Raw genomic sequence first — 15,440 nt, forward strand, 5'->3', positions numbered from 1 at the left:
CCACGCACTACTTCCGGTCTGACATCTCTACTATTAGCATAATTTTAAGCAAAATCAGGCAATAATCTGGATTGATGCATGTAGAAAGCACCATGGGATTAAAAAAACTATTGACTCAATGAAATACGTAATGCTGTATCACAACAATATTAATTGTTCCAGTTTGTATTGGTGTTGGTGGGCTGAGGCTCCTCACTGTATCATGTATGCATCATGATTAGTGGAATTGTTGGTTCTGTTGAAACACATGCAAATGCCAGATGGGCCTCTCAGGTATAATTAATGGTGCACTTATGAAATGACTGCCTACACAGAATGCCAGCCGCCTAATTAATGGTGCACCTATCAGTGAAATGACTGCCTACACAAAATGCCACAGGGCCTAATTGGTGCACTTATCAATGAAATGACTGCCAATATACAGAATGTCACATTAATAGTGCACTTAATGTACACAGAATATACTGGGAAAGAGAGTTTGACCTTATACATGCACATATCTATGGTAAACCCACCTTGTTAATCTAATTATGTGGTGTGTGCTCATTAAAGCTGAAGTGCAGGTTTTCACTGGTACTGCATGGTCTCACATTTCATTCCTAGGTATGCCTGGTATTCTATAACATCTTTTACTGAGGCTCTTATTGTTCTGGGATGGGTACACACTGTGAAATAGGACCAAGAAACATTTGGTCTTAATATTTAGTTGCTGGATTGGCTGGGAGAAATATGCACCAAAAGGTTTTTTATATGCACAAGTGAGGGGGAAAGCTGAGCTAAGGTCTGTCTATAGTTGTTATGAAAAGTGAATACTAGTGCAAGTGCATGACAAATTTGTTCAGTCTGTCTACTCAACTGAATGCGATATCGCTGTGTTTGTACCATGGATAGGCCTCAACACAACAAGATAGTAGTTTAACTTTGACAAATTTTGATGTTAAAGCTTTGGTGTCGAATAAAAGCGAGCAAAGCTACCAGTACGTTTAAAACGACTTTCTTCTAATGACTAGCAGATTGCATGCATGCACACTTAGCTTGATCATTATTTGCTCATGAATGCAATCTGCTAGTCATCAGAAGAAAGTCGTTTTAAACGTACTGGTTCGAGCTTTTAGCTTTGCTCGCTTTTATTCAACACCAAAGCTTTAACATCATGGGATTAACTATTGGCTATATAAATGAAATACGTAATACTGTATCACAACAATAATTATAACATTAATTGTTCCAGTTTGTATTGGTGTTGCATGGTGGGCTGAGGCTTCTCACTGTATCATGTATCATGTATGCATCATGACTAGTGGAATTGTTGGTTCTGTTAAAACACGTGCAAATGCCAGATGGTGCACTTATGAAATGACTGCCTACACAGAATACCAGCCAGCTTAATTAATGGTGCACTTATCAGTGAAATGACTGCCTACACAAAATGGCCATGTCAGATGGCCTAATTGGTGCACTTATCAGTGAAATGATTGCCTACACAGAATGAGCCGGTAAACACAAAGGGCGCCGCTAGGAGCAGACTGCCAGGCTAGAGCACAAAGCAATAAGATAGACCTATATACAAAAGAAGTGTTAACTAGTAATAAGAACTCATGTGCATGTACAGTAAACATTACAACACAGGAAATATTATGAACAGGAAATGACTAAGTGAATAACTAGCTACCAAAGTCATTACAACACATATCTGTGGTAAATCTATGCTTGTTAATCTGGTGTGTGCTCATTAGAGCTGAAGTGCAGGTTTCACTGGTACACATGAGTAAAATCACTTTAATGGGCGCTTTCTAGGAGAATTCCATGAGCATAAAGAATACACTCAATCGCATTGCTAAAGAAGGTGTGAAAATAATTATGAATCGTGAAACACAGCTAGGATGCTTGACTTCAAGACATGTTGTAGGCCTTGTGGCAACAACTGCATGGGGTGCTCAAGCACGTGTGTATAGCTTTAAATTTATACGATGGTTGCGTGTCCACCAGCTTATAGAGGGAGGGAATTCTAGCAAGTTTTACATAAATCAAATTGGATTCGCAACTATATAGGTCTTGATAGATTTGCTAGCATATATGCTCAAAATAGGCATCTTATTTGTGTGAGAATTATGCTGGCATAATGGGCACCTTTATGATAATAGACGGCTTTAGAAAAACAATCATAGGCCTTTTGCTATATTAAGACAGGAGTCAAAGAAACAAGGAAAGTGCAGCAACAAATGGAACTTTGTGACTAATCTTACTTTCTGGCTTATTACTTTAAGCATGACTATATGCTTTCTAGTATCACTGAGTATTGTTAGCATCATTTCCTATATACTAGTATAAAAGCCTATGATAGTTTGCAGCCTTTTGGCTTAGCTAGGATAGCTACTTTCTCTCAAGTTTCCACGGAATTGGAGGTTACAAGAAGATTAATTAACAATGTGATCAACCTCCTCTGGCTTCTTATAGTAACTGCTAAATGTTTTGCCATTGGGATGTGCTAATAGAATTAACTAGGTCAACACTCTATAATCTTTTCTTGGATACACAGATCACATTACATTCACTAAAAATGGCAGTTAAAAGGATTCTGCCTGCATACTGTACCGAGGTCAGCATGCAGGCTATATAATGAGCTGAAAACAGAGAGCAAGTATAAGCAACTCATAAGCAGCCAAGGACCCAATTTGTATCAGCAGCAAGAATGAAGATATTCGCTTTCCTCCTGGTGTTAGTGGCTTTATGCTCACAACAGTTGGTGAATGGATCACTTGCGATAGATGTGCTGAAGGCAATTCAGATGAGCCAAAACAACAAAGAAGCCCTAACACAAGCATTGGTATTGCAAGCTTTAAAAGATTCGTCCAATGCAGTGAAAGAATCAAGAATTACCCATGAAGACAGGGGTAGAGCCCGCATTAGTCAAGCAGCGTCTTTCCTAACTATCCAGGACTGCGATACTGCTGGAAATATTGTAAATTCCATATTGCAGCCGGCACTAGGCTGGATTCCAGGCATTGCAAATGCTGTAAATGTTTTGGTCAACTGTGGAATATCGTCAGGCTGTACACAAGTGAGAGTCCAAGTACCAGCAGGAAATACCGTGGCTGATATTGATGTTTGCACTGTTAGCGGTAAATGAACCTTATATATGCCCATGCAGTAAATTACAAGCAATAATTATAATAAGCTCTCCATAATTATAATCATTATGTTTATTCATACATATGCAGGTGGTGGTTTTTGTGTGGAGGTATATGGAGGTTCAGGTTCACCGTGTTCAGGTGGAATCCCATTCCCCATTCCCATCCCCATAGCTTCAACTGGAACAACTGCTCCAATCACACTGACGCTTAACATACTAGCCAATTGTGCGATGATTAACGTGGGAAATATCCAAACGTGTTCAAACAACTAAAGAAGTAAAGAACATGCGTACTGCTGTAGAATATATATAGCTGTATTAAGTGACTGGGAAATATAGTGTATATACCGAATACAACTATAGAATCTGTTTTGTTGTATATTGAATTCTTAAACGTTAAAGTATAGATCTACCATAGATATTACTATAATTATACTGCATGTATATAGATATGTGTGTAAAATACCTTGGGACAGGCAGTATTCATATGATTGTACAGGATCGATGCATGAGCACAATTATATTGGCAAGCGATCTGATGCACATAGTTGCTCTGAGCTAGATACATATAGGGGTTGGTAGATTATGCTTGATATAACTAGTGTTCAAGCTGGCGCTGTGCTAATGCCTCTCGCCATGTTTTTGCTTTCGCTCAAAAGTATTAGAGTGTTATCTATAATGAATTTTATATTAAAGTTAGCTATCTATATAAAGTCACTGAGAAGAAAAGACTTATTTACATGCATCTATTGTTGCTATTTATTGTATTATGTGGCTTATTACCAGGACCTCAAGAAAGAAGAAAATTGATTCTTCCAGGATTTGTAGTTCAGTGTATATAATATCTAAGAAGAAAAGACCTGTGTACATGCATATTGTTATCTATATTGTTATATGGTAGTGTTTTGAGGCTTACCAGGCCCTCAAGACAAAGATGATTCTGCCAGGAGGATCTGGATCTGGATCTTGGATATTATTTTCTCACACATGGAATGAGCGCGCATGCGCATTACATCCACAGGAATAATTAAAGGGTGTGTCCAAAGAGATCAATTTCACAAATGGCTACTGCTAGCTAACTGTTTTAACAGATATTTTCTGAGTCTTGTAGCTAACAAAAAGCTAGCGCTTTAGTGCAAGGCTAACTCATATGTTGAATAGAAAGTTTGTGGGAACAGATGATGCTATAAAAGATTCTAAAGAGACTGCAACAGCCTTCAATGTGAGTCAAACTAGCCATAACTCGAGAAAGAAGCTTTAGTTTGCTAATCCACAAGTCAAAATCCAAGAGAACGTGGCTAGAAGCCTATAGAAGCTGTTAGTTTTCGTCACATTGCAACCGTTGAGCAGATACTGCGTAAGTGTTCAGCTAATAATACGGTCAACACATGTGGTGAAAACTAGCCTCGAACCAGGCCCAATTTTTGGGCCTGGTTCGAGGCTAGGTGAAAACTGGAGCTAGCTCACAGAATGGCTTCTGGCAGAAGTTCTACTTGTAGACTTTGTTCCTCAACTACATCTAGGAAGTATTTATTTGGTTTGTTTACTCCTTTAGGAGAGAAAGAGAAGTTGAGTGACCGCTTAAGCACTTTATTGCTGGTGCCAATCACCAAGAACGATACGTTGCCTCAGTACATTTGTAGGAAATGCAAGGAAGCCTTTCTTGTAGTGGAAAGAAAGTTGAAGTCCCTACGCATCCAAGCCAAAGAGAGTTTTGACAAGTTTCAACAAACAGTCCCTATGCACACACAAACACATTTCAATGCACCTACATGTACACCAGAGTCCCGAAAGCGACCTAAACACACTAGTAGCTTAACGGGAGTGTCACCATTTACAGCTAGGTCTCGTCCGCCATCTAAAAATGCATCAAGAACATTGTTTGAAGGAAACCAGCTTTGTAAGTAGCATTACAAGTCTGTACACACACACACACATTAATTTATGACAACCATGCAAATTTAATGTGTTCTTGCTGTAATTTTCTTTTCTTTAGCTCCAGAGAGACCAATTCCACCTGCTCCTTGTTCGGCATTGAGCAGCAATTCATCTGTAATAGGTATGGACAATGTCACGAGAGTACACCAGATTAACATACATGTTGCAATTTTCTTTTGTAGCTCCAGAGAGACCTCCTCCTTGTCCAAGTGAGAATCTCTCGCCCACACATGGTATGCACAATGTCATGTACAAAGAACTTAATTATTATAATTATTATGACGCAATTAGATAAAAAACATGGGTTTAATCTTGCCTCGTATACATGCATTAGGGGTAACTGTGTAACTAGCATGGCAAATCGATCTGTTACTGATGAAACGGTTTCGACATCTGTTAAGGTAAGAACACTTTCGAACCCTAACCCTTGTAGCTAAATATAATATTGCAGGTAACAGTTACCACCCCAAGTCACTCTGGTGGAATAATTAAGCAGCTAGATACCAAGTTGGAAAAAGTTGGAAGGGCATTAGCAGGAGGTCACATTCCTACAATTGCAAAGGCCGTGTACGCCAATCCTGACCTTAAAAAGCAACTGAAAAGTAAATTCTTATCGGAAGTAAGTACTGAGTGTTCTACCATGTGCAGGATAGAATTACCAAATATTAACGCACCATCAATGTTCCGGAAGATACCAGTCGATGCCATATCAGCATTTTCTTGGAGAAAGTGCATCCGAGAGCTCGAGTTACATGCTCCAACCCTTCTTCAGATGCTCTTGGTAATTTCGACTCACACCGACCACAGAAACTCAAAAAAAAAAGACGACTCTCACTTTAAATTTTCTATTAACAATTCAACACACCAACTGTTCACAATGTCTTCACCATTCAACATCAAATCCTACAGGGTCAATCTTGTGCTAGAACTAGAATTAATTGCACACATACATCGCAACAGAGTAGCGGGTCTACAGATTTTGGGGTTGAGCTCATACCAAAGTAACCGACAAGTTGAGAACGCCTGCATTCCTTGTCATTTTCGAGATAGGATCGAACAGCCAATGTCTCAACATGGCGAGGATTACTCAAGTCCTTTCTCGAAGGAGCATCTATTGGCTTCCAGTAGATAACAGATGTAGCATGATCACCTGAACGTCCTGAGCGGCCACTTTCTTGAAAGTAATCGTCAATACTACTTGGTGCTCCATAGTGTACAATAATTTATGGTTCAAGTTTACAAAGTTCACTCCCATGCCTAAAGCAACAGTGGCAAATACAACTCGAACAGTACCACAAGCTTGCGACATACTTGATATTATATGAGCCTTGATGTGATCGGTAGTTTGAGCATGGAACATACCAAACAGTCGATTCATACTAATTTTGGGAGTCATCAGGGGGGTAATAACTATCGTCTCCAAGTGTTCTATGAAAATACTGGTATAAATCAGCACACACGTTCTTTGTACGGCAATATACAATAGTTCGAGTTGCTTTGATTTTGGTAGTTTTTAGTAATGAGACAATGGAGGCAAAATCAGACTCAATAGTGTTGCGCCTTCTTACTTCATAATATATGTTATCACGATTTGGAGAAACTGACACTTCCTTGCATCCACCAAGTTCCAACTTTGCTATAACATCAGCCTTGACTGACCTAGTAGCAGTAGCAGTAAGGGCAACCATAGGGACACCAGGAGGGATTAAGGCTCTGATGTCATTGAGACGAGCGTATGAAGGTTGAAATGTCGGACTCCTGTACAATAAACATTATTTTGGTAAAGATAATACCATCTGCATGGACAAACAACATTTATTACACCATGGTATGATACTGATACAAGTTGACAGCTTCAGGAGAAGTAAATACTATTTTATATTTATCAATGTCCTTCTCAGAGAAGAGGAAGCTCTTATCGACAACACTGCGGTCACTCATTATGGCACAACACACTCCTCTCTTTGCCAGACTCTTCGCTTGGTCCAACATTAGCGAAATCAGGGGAGAAACTACCAACACCACACTATTAGAAACATTCTTTAGCCGGTCAAACACAAAGGGCAAGCTCTCATAAATAATCGATTTTCCAAAACCAGTAGGCAGCCACACAAACACATCATTACCTTCCACTACATACTTAATACTATCTAACTGTTGAGATCTTAACTTGAATGTAACTCTATCTAAGGACTCAAGGGCGTAAGTAACTAAATCTTCGAACGATGGTGGACTCGAAACTGCCATTATATTTTTTGTCTACTAAGCACTTTTTATACGGACTTATAGTACATTTACAAACAGTATCCAAATTCCCAAGTTTTCTGGGAATTTTGACGCATGCGCATGCAATCCCTTCCAGGCCCAATTTTTGGGCCTGGTTCGAGGCTAGCTTTACCGGGCCGTATCCCTCCTGCGGCTACGCCTCGAGGCATAATACGGTTAGGGTATTGTGATCACTCATGAATATTCATGAGTTTAATTCTGTCAGCTTTTTCTCTCTTGCAGGTTCAAAGAAGGACCAGAAAGTGAGTGAACAAGAAGGGCTTTCCGCAAGCCCTGGAAGAGTCTAGCAAACAACAGCTGTTCCCAGGGGTAAAAAATAGCGTAGAATTTGATTTTTATAACAGTTTTTTATGATTTTAGCATTTGATGCTTGTTTTGTGTGTGATTTTTTTTATCAAAGGTGATCATCATTTTGGCAACCAAACTCGCATGACAAAAACACAAATGAGCATGTCTTTCATCTCTAACTCTCTCCAGATTATGCAAAAAGTTGCTACAATAAGCTTTTATTTCTTGCGGAATCACATATTGCATGGATAGATGGGTGGAGCTGAGAATAGAAATGCAGTAAAATCAAGCCAAGTGTATACCAATAGCTGTATTTATTTCTTAGAAGTTCTTAGAAGTTACTGAAAGTAATTATTGAAGCAATCTGAAAGCCTCTGTTGAAAAGAAACAAGAAAGATTGGAGAGAATTCCAGGGACAACAATGTAATCTACCAAAACTATTAAATTGCAAGAACTGATTCAATTTGCACACAAAAAAGACAAGAGTAATCTACTGTATTAATTAGAAGCTGTCAACAGAGTTGTATCATAGATTTATAGTTGTATGGCCTAAAATCTACATCACACTAAAAACGAATTATTTAGACCAAATGAAATTGACAGAAAAGTTGCTTGTAAAGATCAAGAAACAGATACAAGCGTAAGGTGGACATTGATGAGAGTTCTGAAACATGATACAATATACTGAAAATACTTTTCCCATGCTACACCAGCATGATGTCATTGTGTACGGACTTTTTGTTAATTACCACAGAGGCAGACCTTTTCCCATGCATGCTGTGCCATGCAGCATTATAATGTTATTCTGTTAAGGTTATAGAAAACAAAATTAAGTTCCATGTTGTATCCAGAGAACAAAAAAGTTTTGAGTCCCATCAGGCATGCACTCATGCACATTAATTTTTTTACTCAACGACAGCATAAAAGGACAATACTGCAGCTGCATGGTCTAACATGTATGATGTGAATTTTTCGGGTCAGTTTGTAGACAGGAGAATGCTCAGAAGCAGAGGTTTGAAGTATCCATGGCAATTAAGAATGCACCAGAGGGCCTGAAATAACTAGATCCTCCTGTTCCATGCATGCACTCGTATATACTAATGCATGACATTGTATGATTGAGGAATAAGCGACCATGCAGAAACTTAACAAGGCAATAACTATTGAACTAAAACTCAGTATAGAGGGGTGTTCATGTGCATGAACGTTATCCAAAGCTGTGGTAACTAGGCTTTGAGAACGGCATCTGCAGTACGTCGTATATAGGTCATGCACTGCATGAGACTATCACAGCAGAGTCAGCAAGGAATCAAAACTGTGTTTCTCTATTATAACCACGTTGCAAGTTCAAACTTTTTATTTGCTCGCTTTTACTAGACAACGAAGCTTTAACATCTATAAATCTAACTTTTTGTAATAGAAGCTACCGTATATAGCGCGAATTTTCGAGGCACTTATATTTCGTGGATTAGCCTCTAAAAGCTATTTCATTGCACAATGTTCGCGGAATGACTGCTTACCGGAAGCCACGCCTTTAAATCTATGCATGTTATAGCAGGTAATTCAATTTTCGTGGACTTAATTTTCGTGTAGGATTCTAACCCACGAAATCCGCGAAAATTGAGCCCCTCTAAAATTTCGCGCTATACGGTATTTATGTTGTACTGTATAGCAGGTAAGTTTCGTGGGGTAAAAAATTTGTTTAACTCGAGAAACGGTGGTTTTCGTGAGTAAAAATTTCGTTTAGCCTCGTGGCTGAACGGCATTCCTACGTTCCGATAAGCCACGCCTACGTTAAAATTTCGTGGAGGTCAGCCTGCCTACGAAAATAACGAATATTTTACCCCACGAAAATTACCCGCTATATACGGTAATGTGATTAATGAACTAAGGGGTCCACCTCCTATGAGTATAGCGGTGCAAGTTGAAACATCTGCTCGGGTCCCAGCAATATCTTTGATTGACAACCACAGATTACCACCCATGTGATATACCCATGTGATAGGCATGCAGACCTCTTTCCCAGCATTTTCCTGCTATTTGCTTCTGCATGTTAAACAACGTTCTCTGCATGCATGTTATAGGCATGATTCTGTGCATGCATGTTACACTGTAAAAAATGATGTGTGGTTTTGACGCAGAGTGCGTGGCTATTGTGGCAAACGTGCGTTTTTTCCTGATAGTTGCCACAATAGTCACGCACTTGCGTCAAAACCACACACCATTTTTTACAGTGTATAGGCATGATTCATAATTATGTGCATCATTGGTCTCAGATTAGTTTACCTGGAAGTCTGGCAAGAGATGTTGTTGTTGTGGTCTAGACTACCAGACATACATACCCAAAATGAGAGCACGCATGCACAGTATCTGGGATATGGAAAACCTATTATAGCTGTTTAGCTCCAAGAATAGATCTAATTTGATTGAATCAAGGATATGCAAGTTGACCACTGTGTGTATATGGATGCAAGTTCACCACGCATGTATATGGATGCATGCATGTTCTAGTTAATACCACAGAGGTATGATTTGACTTCTTTCCCATCTGGGCCATGCAGCTTTCTCGCTTCTGTTTAGTCTAATCTAACTGTCTGCATGGGCTATACCAAAGTCATAATTCATGAATATAATTATAATGAGGGTAGTGCATGTATATAGATCTATATAGGTGTTCATTTCGTATTATTGGTCTCAGATTACTCTGCCTGCAATTCATGCATGAGATATATATCACTTGATATTTGCCACAATAATTATAGACACGCACTTTGCATAAAAACCACACATCATTTTGTACAGTGTATATGCATGCATGTGTTTCAGTTTGCAAAACCGACATGCACACATTAATAGCTATATTTTAGGCGGTAAGAAGTCCAATCGGTGATTAATGAACTATATTAAAGGTGTCAAGGTGGGTACATTATGCTGGTATATAATTATATAATGGGCACACTTTGTTCAACAGCACTGCCAAACATGATTTTGAAATCTGATCTAGATTGACTTTTGAACTACGATTTTGGTTTCAAGTATTAATTTACTCATGAGTAAAATCACTTTAATGGGCACTTTCTAGAAGAATTCCATGAGCATAAAGAATTAAATGATGAATGTACTTGATTGCATTGCTAAAGAAGGTGTGAAAATAATTATGAATCGTGAAACACAGCTAGGATGCTTGACTTCAAGACATGTTGTAGGCCTTGTAGGCCTTGTGGCAACAACTGCATGGGGTGCTCAAGCACGTGTGTATAGCTTTAAATTTGTATGATGGTTGCGTGTCCACCAGCATAGGAATTCTAGCAAGTTCTAATTGGACTCGCAACTATAAGTATATTGGTAGATTATATGCTAGCATAATTATATGCTAGCATAATTATATGCTCAAAATAGGCATCTTATTTGTGTAAGAATTATGCTGGCATAATGGGCACCTTTATTTATGATAATAGACGGCTTTGGAAAAACAATCGTAGGCCTTTTGCCGTAATAATTATATATGCATAATTTCTCATAATGCATGCATTGGTAGATATAGTTATCTCCTTAGCATGCATGGCATGATATTCTAGGTTAGATCTATAGTGTCATACATTGACCATTATAAAGTTTGTGATGTTACTCGGATGGTATCAATGGTGTGGTCTACGTTAAGCTTGTGGTTTATAGAAGAAATTGAAAAGGAGAATTATAATTATAGGAAATGTCTTGAGCATAGACTGCATGCGGTTGCCCATGCAAGCGGTGTATTGTATTCACTGCTCTGAAGTCAGCTATACACTGTAAAAAATGATGTGTGGTTTTGACGCAGAGTGCGTGGCTATTGTGGCAAACGTGCGTTTTTTCTTGCGTTTTTTCCTGATAATTGCCACAATAGTCACACACTTGCGTCAAAACCACACACCATTTTTTACAGTGTATAGTATGGAATCTGGATGAGTATAATTATACATGTCTGCATGTATATAGCAGGTTTTGTGACACAATGGGCTCATTAATTGGTATACAATGTGTATTGTGATCGTGTGCATCTTAGTAACTGCTAAATGTTTTGCCATTGGAATGTGCTAATAGAATTAACTAGGTCAACCCTTCATAACCTTTTCTTGGATACACAGATCACATTACATTCACTAAAAATGGCAGTTAGAAGGATTCTGCCTACATACTGTACCGAGGTCAGCATGCAGGCTATATAATGAGCTGAAAACAGAGAGCGAGTATAAGCAACTCATAAGCAGCCAAGGACCCAATTTGTATCAGCAGCAAGAATGAAGATATTCGCTTTCCTCCTGGTGTCAGTGGCTTTATGCTCACAACAGTTGGTGAATGGATCACTTGCGATAGATGTGCTGAAGGCAATTCAGATGAGCCAAAACAACAAAGAAGCCCTAACACAGGCATTGGTATTGCAAGCTTTAAAAGATTCGTCCAATGCAGTGAAAGAATCAAGAATTACCTATGAAGACAGAGGTAGAGCCCGCATTAGTCAAGCAGCGTCTTTCCTAACTATCCAAGACTGTGATACTGCTGGAAATATTGTAAATTCCATATTGCAGCCGGCACTAGGCTGGATTCCAGGCATTGCAAATACTGTAAATGTTTTGGTCAACTGTGGAATATCGTCAGGCTGTACACAAGTGAGAGTCCAAGTACCAGCAGGAAATACCGTGGCTGATATTGATGTTTGCACCGTTAGCGGTAAATGAACCTTATACATTTAATGCATGCAGTAAATGTATAGTGCAATAATTATAATAAGCTCTCCATAATTATAATCATTATATTTATTCATACATATGCAGGTGGTGGTTTTTGTGTGGAGGTATATGGAGGTTCAGGTTCACCGTGTTCAGGTGGAATCCCATTCCCCATTCCCATCCCCATAGCTTCAACTGGAACAACTGCTCCAATCACACTGACGCTTAACATACTAGCCAATTGTGCGATGATTAACGTGGGAAATATCCAAACGTGTTCAAACAACTAAAGAAGTAAAGAACATGCGTATACTGCTGTAGAATATATATAGCTGTATTAAGTGACTGGGAAATATAGTGTATATACCGAATACAACTATAGCTGGAGTATAGAATCTGTTTTGTAGTATATTGAATTCTTAAACATTATTTGAGTTTACTATTAAAATATAGATCTACCATAGATATAATTAATATACTGCATGTATATACAGATATGTGTGCAAAATACCTCGGGACAGGCAGTATTCATATGATTGTACAAGATCGATGCATGAGCACAATTATATTGGCAAGCGATCTGATGCACATATAGCTGCTCTGAGTTAGATACATATACTATTAGAGGTTGGTAGATTATGCTTGATATAATTATTACCGAGCTAACAGCCTATTATTCAGTTATTATGCCTAGGTGTGCATGCGCAAGCGAGGTATACGGTAGTGTGTTTGTGCTGTATTTTTCCTAGCCTCGATCCCAGGCCGCGCTTTTATAACGATTAGGCGAACAACTAGTAGTCAAGAGCACATAAAACCCTAACCCTAACCCTCTCTTTTATGCGCTCTGGCCTGGTACTAGTTGTCTGCGCATGCATGCGTCAGTCGTTCGTCAGATTCTGACGAATGTATATTCTCGTTCAGTGACATTTTTTATTGGTATACCATCGTGTATACTAGCCAGTATCCCGTTTATTAGAGGAATGGCTCTTAGCTGAAGCTTTTGTCTTTCCTGAAGCTTAGAAAACATTATTCTGAAGAATTCTTAAGACAAAGTAAGTGAAGAGGCTGTAAAGCTTTATCAAGCTTGTCAAGGTCAGATCTTTTTGTGTGGTTCTATCAATTAAGTCATAGATTTTGTAGGATACCCTTGGATTAGTTTAAATATTTTCACTTGACTTTTCACTGATATACAAAGTACCATGTGCTATATACTATAGAACATATCACATGCCGAGCATAATACAACATGAACAAAAAACAACTTAGAATGGACATGACTATTATCGGCCATAGGCCTGAACATACCACCGGCCATGACCGGACGGTGTTATAGGAGCGAGTGACTCCCCAAATAATGTCTCCCGGTCACTCCTATACCTAGTCACCAGTGATCGACCCCAGGTCACTCACGCCTAGGAATAAAAAAACGTAAGGTGTTAGGTATAATTATGCAGACTATAGCAGACCTCTTTCTCTGTGCTTCTGTGTACATAACACTCTGTACATGTAGGTCTTTACTTATAATTATGTGCATCACATTCAGGGGTGGATCCAGGATTCTTGATAGGGGGAGCTAAAAATATTTTACTAAAAAAAAAAAAAAAAAAAGGTCATCTGTTTTCAAGCACAATGTGTTTCCTGCATGACTGACTCATCAAGTTCTAGCCTCGATTCCAGGCCGCTATTTAGGCCTTGTGAAGGTAGACTCGCAAGCCACTCCCTTTTCTCTGATTGGACGGGGGCGGGAGAAAAGGGACTGGTGACTCTGGGACACATTTTGTGTCTCTACCAGAATTTGGGTAGAGATTATTCATTGATTTTTCCACGTGATCCAAAAATTGCGTGAGGTTAAGTAGAATTGCGTAGCCTGCAAAAGTGATCGCGGGCTTCTTAGCTACAGTTTAAGAATGGATGCTAGTGCTAGAAAAGAGAAGATGATGGAGTAATAACATCATCAGGCATTCAGCTAGGATATAGTCATCTAAGACACCAGCAGAGATTAGCTTGTTTTAGTTTTACGTGATGAGAACTGGCAGCCGAAAGTCATTGGTTGCCTAAAGCTTTTAATAACCTGTACAATACAAGACAGATAATGGCAGAGGGCAGCAGTTGAATTGAGAGTAGTCAGACTTGTACAAGCTGTCTTAAATCGCTGCCACTCCTCGGTTCAAAGAAGGACTGCCAAGATTTCTACGTTCATCAGCTGTTCCATGCTAATCCACAAGTTGTGGCACAACAGACACTGGTACAAGGATCTATAAAATCAAAAGGCTGGCTAGATAGATCTGTATACTTGTCTTCTGTGTGTCTTTAGCTTTTGACGCATCAGAATAAATTGGATAATTTGCACGTGACATTAATAGTTAATAGCATTCCTGATTTACACAAGCTGTAGCCCAGAGTCACCAGTCCCTTTTCTCCCGCCCCCGTCCAATCAGAGAAAAGGGAGTGGCTTGCGAGTCTATTGTGAAGGAGGCTAATCAAGTTCCAGCCTCGGTCCCAGGCCGATTTTTCTTTAATAGAACGAAGTTGAAAAATACGGCCTGGTATTGATTGTATCTGGGCGTGGCAGGAACCGGAAACAAAAGCAGAGATTCTTTACATTTTGTTTCCTGCTTTTTTTCTGTAATACTAAAGGTGTACGTAGAGGCATTTTACTCCCGTAAAAGTTACAGTAATGTAGCTCCGTGTTATGTTCTCAATTTATAGCTAGCTAGCTATGGCATGCAACGCGTTGTCTTGTTTGAAGCAAGATGGCCTCACTCTCATGGCAGAACAGGCCCAGGCTCTCAAGCTCCTGTTTGAGGGAAGGGACGTGTTTATCTGGTTCCCAACGGGGTATGGCAAGTCTCTCTGCTATATCAGTTGCTACCCTTTTTAATGGACTACAAGCTAGGTAGGACCAAGGCTCCTCCTGTTGACAAAAGTGTTGTTCTTGTTAATTGTCTCTCCCTTTGTATCTCTCATCATGAGACTCATGATTGACCAGGTCAGGAGTCTAAACAATAGCGGTGTTTCTGCTGCCATCCTCAGTAGCAATAAAGGAATCGACAAAGATTTGGTTGCCACTGCCAAAGAAGTGTCTTCTG

General features: G+C 39.2%; 4 long non-coding RNA genes across 9 annotated transcripts; 2 read left to right on the top strand and 2 right to left on the bottom strand.

The window, feature by feature from the left end:
* The first annotated feature begins 2,356 nt into the window (after positions 1-2,356).
* Positions 2,357-6,661, top strand: LOC135338817 (uncharacterized). Of its 5 annotated transcripts, XR_010395787.1 has the most exons (6): positions 2,357-3,122; positions 3,222-5,033; positions 5,130-5,192; positions 5,254-5,304; positions 5,406-5,472; positions 5,523-6,661. It is a non-coding gene; the product is annotated as an uncharacterized LOC135338817 (long non-coding RNA). The 5 variants fall into 5 exon arrangements; XR_010395785.1 differs by having other exon boundaries at positions 2,360-3,122; positions 5,406-6,661; XR_010395786.1 differs by having other exon boundaries at positions 2,375-3,122; positions 3,222-4,490; positions 4,689-5,033; positions 5,254-6,661.
* On the bottom strand, positions 5,012-5,371 carry LOC135338822 (uncharacterized). Its single transcript, XR_010395794.1, has 2 exons — positions 5,232-5,371; positions 5,012-5,183 (listed from the first exon to the last, which is right to left on the bottom strand). It is a non-coding gene; the product is annotated as an uncharacterized LOC135338822 (long non-coding RNA).
* A 3,424-nt stretch (positions 6,662-10,085) lies between the features above and the next one.
* Positions 10,086-12,773, top strand: LOC135338821 (uncharacterized). Of its 2 annotated transcripts, none has more exons than XR_010395792.1 (4): positions 10,086-10,100; positions 10,502-10,562; positions 11,770-12,352; positions 12,457-12,773. It is a non-coding gene; the product is annotated as an uncharacterized LOC135338821 (long non-coding RNA). The 2 variants fall into 2 exon arrangements; XR_010395793.1 differs by lacking the exon at positions 10,086-10,100 and adding an exon at positions 10,156-10,170.
* A 789-nt stretch (positions 12,774-13,562) lies between these two features.
* On the bottom strand, positions 13,563-14,772 carry LOC135338824 (uncharacterized). Its single transcript, XR_010395796.1, has 2 exons — positions 13,818-14,772; positions 13,563-13,763 (listed from the first exon to the last, which is right to left on the bottom strand). It is a non-coding gene; the product is annotated as an uncharacterized LOC135338824 (long non-coding RNA).
* Between the last annotated feature and the right edge of the window lie 668 nt (positions 14,773-15,440).

The sequence above is a fragment of the Halichondria panicea genome, chromosome 7 (genome assembly GCF_963675165.1).
Source record: "Halichondria panicea chromosome 7, odHalPani1.1, whole genome shotgun sequence".
In the NCBI taxonomy this organism is placed as follows: Eukaryota; Metazoa; Porifera; class Demospongiae; order Suberitida; family Halichondriidae; genus Halichondria; species Halichondria panicea.